The sequence below is a fragment of the Crocodylus porosus genome, unplaced genomic scaffold (assembly GCF_001723895.1).
Source record: "Crocodylus porosus isolate Cpor-Errol unplaced genomic scaffold, CroPor_comp1, whole genome shotgun sequence".
NCBI classification, from domain to species: Eukaryota; Metazoa; Chordata; order Crocodylia; family Crocodylidae; genus Crocodylus; species Crocodylus porosus.
The window spans coordinates 109,280,531-109,286,027 of NW_017728943.1; the positions used below are offsets into that span (position 1 = coordinate 109,280,531).

Sequence of the window (5,497 nt, forward strand, 5' to 3'; positions counted from 1 at the left end):
AATCTGTCTTCCCATGGCACCATGCCCATTAACTCCTTGTGTCAGTTGAATCTGCCTTTTTGAAGTCTAGCAGCTTAGTTCTGCTGACCTCATACTTTCCCCATCTCATGAATCCTATTCTGGCTGATGCAAAGCCAAGCAACCCAGCCTGGTAAAGGTGGCACACCACTCCTGCCCTGCGTCACCATTACCCCCAGCCTCTTCGTGGAACCTGAGGGTTCTGCAAAACAGTTTGAAAACCACTGGGCTGAGGGATGGGTAAGCCTTGGCAGTTTTTCTGTACATCCTGAATATCGGCTCTCAGCAGACAGCACACCTTCTGGGACCCCAAATCCTTGCCTCAGCATTCTTTACATTTTATAACCACAGATTTTCCCCTTCTGGTAGAAGGCTTGGAAGGAAACAAACTGTAGTCACATCTACACAACACGCTTACTGGATGGTAGCCTAATAATACTGTGCAGTAGTGAGACTGTCAAAAACCATGCTAATAACCTACTGCACAGCATTATTAGGCTACTGCACAGTAAGTGCCACAAAAAAACGCGCTGGTGCTACCAGTAAATGTAGCTACTGTGTATTCAGTCATTAAGAAAGTACTAAACTAAATGTACAGTAACTACAGCACATTAATGAATGATTGGACATGCTCAGTGTAAGTTACAAAAGTCTCAAAAAGCTCTAGGAAATCAACTGCATTTACTCAAAAGCATTCAGCCAAAGCAAAGGACAGCCATGCAACACTACTGTGCTTATTGGCTCTGTACACAGATGCCCTTATGGTTTGATTTTTTTCATGCAGACCGTCATGCTCCAGTGTATTTAGAGGCCTGCTTCCTGCTTTATCAATTCATAGATAAGTGAGTGCACATGAGGGTTCACATCCTTCCTCAAAAGAGGGAGGAGCAGAAACAGTGTCTAACATCACAACATTTTCTCTGGTATTTTTCTCTGGTATTTTCTATGTGAGAGAAAGATGGGGCCCTTCTTATTTCCTTCATTCTTCCCCAAACTTTCCTTCACACTTGCAGCTGAACTTGGGAGTTCTCCACTGGAACATAGCAGTGAGGTATTAGCACTTCTGAACAGATTCAACTGGTGCCTTTTTTTTGACTGTCATTGGACCTCCAAGGAGGAATCACGGCAGTCCAAGTAAACAGGATCCTGGGCTTAAAGCCAAAAGGTATCAGCTGTTACAGCTCAAAAGGAAGCCAGGTCCCCCAGAATAAAACACAGCCCAATCACTTGATCCAGGGTTGCATGTCTGTTTATTTAGTGATATACTGGTCACTAGTTTAACAGAAAGATGTCCAGTTGCAGGGGAAAATGCACAAGATGTACATTCCTATCCAAGACAATTGGAAACAATATATAAAGACCCCCTATGTAAACTAGTATTTATACGTATTATAAGGATAGCTGTAAGGTTAAACAGGCCTGCGTATCAGGAACTCTGAGGAAAGGTTACATAAGTATGAATTTAGTATAATCTAAACAGGAGGAGTTTAATACTTTTTCACATCATTGATTTACACTCATATACGTATCTGAAAGATTTTATCAAATGACAAATGTAATAAAATTGTAGCAAATGAGCTTCATGCTTTTAGTTCTGAACAGTAATCTGGGTGGCAGGTTTGTGACAGAAAGTATAACTCACTCTGTTGCATGTAAACAACTGCCTATCTGAATAAAGACTTGCAGGATTAGACTGTCTAGGAGGTGCCTGTGTACAATAGGTATTATGCAGGTATAGTCAGAAAGGTAATCTTACTCACCTAATCACGGTGTGGTGCCACTGATTAAAATGTTATCCCACAAGGATGTTTTTCAAGAATGTACAGACAAGAACTCATGGTATTAAATACATTGTGGGGGGATGGCAGACTAAACTGAAAGTCTAGTTAGGGCATAAGAGCAAGCTCAAGTAACCTGTAATCAACAGAACTGAAATTATCACTGAAGCTATCTAGTGTAGCAGGCACCATAGATAAGACTGAAGTGTTTGGAAATGACAGCTCCATTCTGATAGTCTCCTCTCCAGTTCTCATAATTCTTTCTAATATTTCTTTCAGACTGAAATTTTCCATCACTGATCTCAATCCAAAGGTGAGAGGTTTTTGGAAAGCTGAACAAAACCAGATGAACTGTTTTAGTTTTGACTGGGAAGGATAGAGAAACAACATACTTCCCATATATTCAAATGGGATTTTTGTTTGCCTGTCTCTAAACAGCTGATTCTACAAGATTCAAACTTATTTATAAACATGTAAAATGTCATATATGTGCATTATAATTTTTTGAATAAGTTAACACATTTTAAAAGACAGATTGGTTAAGGTCATGTCTTCATTGGCCAGTGGCAAGCTAAATAGCTTTCTTTCACAAAGTTTAAAGTACCACTACTGAATTAAGGATGACTATTAGAACTCTAGGAAGTCTCTCCCAACAAAATTATTAAGAAAAGTATATTTATTTAGATCTGCTAGGGTTACATGACCCATTTTCTGCACCCTTTCATGTGTCTAGTTTTAAAGGTTATGTACTATTAACTCCCTCAAGTTTGTTTGAGAGCCACTAAGCATGCTAATTTTTATTTTGTTTTTCCAGCCTGTGCCTCCACCTCCAGATTTAAATAACAGACTGCTGTCCTCTGATCACAAACAGCAAACTACTGGTGGCTTCACTTTCCTAGGCATTGTAATCCAATATCCAGTTTTGTAGCTGACACAGTAATGCTGTTTTTTGTGATTTATAAACTGATGTTCAGTCCTATTATGACAACATCCACCAACACAACAGGTCAGGGCAAGAACTATGAAGAAAATGCTCCTCAGGGCAAGGTAGGGAAAACTCTCTTTAATCAAAATAAAACTACAAAGAACCTACAGAAGATGAACACTGACTCAGGTGTTAACCAGTCTATTCCTAAACAGCTTTCTTTCCCTGACGAAGGCCTGGAAAGTCCCTCATATTTATTGCCAAGCTTGCAAACTGCTTTGCCTTCCAAAAAGTAGAACGGGTTAGGACAGACAGCTAAGCTCAGTTTTCCTTTAACCTCAAGGAAAGCTACTGGTTCCCAGAGTTTTACAGGCAGGCGTTAATTCTTATGCATCTGTTCCAGGCAGAACACTGGAAGATCCTCCTTTAAACATATCTCCCTCTTCATCACTTCTTCTAGGTGAAATATTTCTGGCAGATGTTATACTGCTGGCTTGCATTAATATGGTTGCATTAATCCCGTCTGTTCTGCTCCATTGTGCAGTTTGTAAACACTTATCCCATTGGTTGATTCTGAAATATCAGCCTCACCCTCTGAGTATAGATGTGGTATACCCAGCACTGTATCTAGACTCCTGGCGGCCCCAGGCAAACTTTTAGTATCCGGCCCTCCTTTGCCAGAGATGATGATAATTGGACAATGAAAAAAAATTACCATTTTTGGGCCCCTTTTCTTTCTAGTCCCCGGGCAGCCACCCAATTCGCCCATGCCTGTGTCCAGCCCTGGGTATACCATTAATAAAATTTCAGAATGGATGAAGTTCTTTAAGGCAGAGTGACAGCAGTAAGTTGATAAGTAATGGGGTCAATTGCATTGTGCTCTATGACCAAGGCTATATTTATACATTTACTGCTTTTTACCAATAATGGAGGTCTTTAAACATGCCTTTGTTAAAACTAATAATAAAAAATATTGAGGGCTTATTTTAATGGGGAAAAGACTTAACTATGGAAATCAAGTTACATTTTCTTAAACTTACTTCCTTTATGTTAGTTGGGCAGCTGACTGCCAGCATGCTACTATCAGCAAGAGCCCAACATAGTATTAATAAAAAAAGTTTAAACAATTTCAAATGTTAAAATATTTTGTGATGGGACAGGCATTTAATGCAAATAAATGCATTTATTTGTTTCTCCCTTTTACCTCCACACTGTACACAAAGTTCATTAAATAAAAGAACAATTTACATTACTTTTTTCAACTTGACTGCCTTCTGGACTTGTTCTCACAACAACCAGAAAAGGTCCACTGTGGCCTGCTGATGTCTGATCCATAGTTCTATCATGTACAGAACCATTTCTGAAACCTCCCTGCTCACACAATTTAGTGGTCTTTGGGGCCATTTGGGTAAGACGACAATCTAAACATAGTAATTGTAAGTACCAAGTCATTAGAAAAAATTGTAATCCTTTTTCATTAGTTTTTTTTTCAATATCAGTAAAATAAGACTGATATAATGTTGTGCATATAAAAGCTGCTTTCACTTTGAAAAATCTCAGAATTCTTTAAAATAACATTTGATGCAGAACTGTGGATATATTATAGCAGGAGTGCCTGGATTAACCCTTTACTGAATTCCTGGGAAGAAAGGCACTTATTTCCTATAAGATGATTATTGGGCTTCTTTTCAATACCTTATCAGGCATACGTTTGATATTGTGGACTTTTTTGACACAAACACAGACTTTAATTTTGATTCACAGTAACTGAGCCCATAATATAATCTTTCAACTGTATGCCAAATAAGACTAAAATGTCTAAGATTCTTATATAAGCGCTGTGGGAAGGGCGGTAGACTCTGAAATGCAAAGTGTTTTCCATCATTAATTATCATCCAAAAATTGTTTCGCATTCATTCTGTTTGTCTATTTATGTAAATTACTAAGTTCAGATGTCAGTGTGTGGGCTGCAAACATGCAAAGCGGCTATTAAAGAAGCCAGTTACTCCCAAAATGTGAGGTACTTTCCTTCTCCTCCACAAAAATTACATGATAGAACCAAACAGGAACAAAACACGCACATCCTTTGCAACATTCTCTTTGTAAAGCTAGTCTATTTGGTCATGCGCAGAAAACAGCCAAGCAGTGAGACTGAGATTGTATTGACAAGAACAAGATGAATGACCCCCTGGAGACTATGGGGTTTGTATGCTAGTTTCCACCACCTTTTCATCCTTTTGTACCCCCTTTCAATTCACATGCAGATTAACTCAGACCAAGTCCCTACTAAATACTCTTTTTCACTTTAGTATGGAAGGTAGACGGGAAGATCTAAATATTTATGAGCCTTTTTTTCCCCTGGTTTATGATGCGCTCTTGTTGAATGTTGAGGAATTACGTTAATGAATGCATGCCTGCACACACAGACACAGAAACCAGGCAAAGGAAAAAAAACACACAAAGCTTTGTCAGCTCTAATGTCGGCACTTACCAAACAGTTCCCATGAAAAAAAAAAGAGGCGAAGAGATTTAAAATCTGTTGCCAGGAGAAAAATAAATTGTACGGCTGAGCACAAAAGAGAGAACAAAGTTTCATCTTTGCTTTCCTTAGCTGCAAATATAGCTCTTGTTTCAACTTGGAACAAGTATGAAATAAAACATATTAATTGAAAAATGAAACTTTGTAAAAGTGCATTAGTTGATATCACATGTTCAGAAAAGAACCAAAGATAAAACTACAATATTGAATGACATGCTGGGTTTTTCTTGTGTGTGA

At 38.5% G+C, this 5,497-nt stretch overlaps 1 long non-coding RNA gene across 1 annotated transcript; it reads left to right on the forward strand.

Annotated features, from left to right (window-relative positions):
• Nucleotides 1-615: 615 nt before the first annotated feature.
• Nucleotides 616-3,973, forward strand: LOC109320055. The gene is made up of 2 exons (XR_002103708.1): nucleotides 616-2,109; nucleotides 2,611-3,973. It is a non-coding gene; the product is annotated as an uncharacterized LOC109320055 (long non-coding RNA).
• The last annotated feature ends 1,524 nt before the right edge of the window (nucleotides 3,974-5,497 follow it).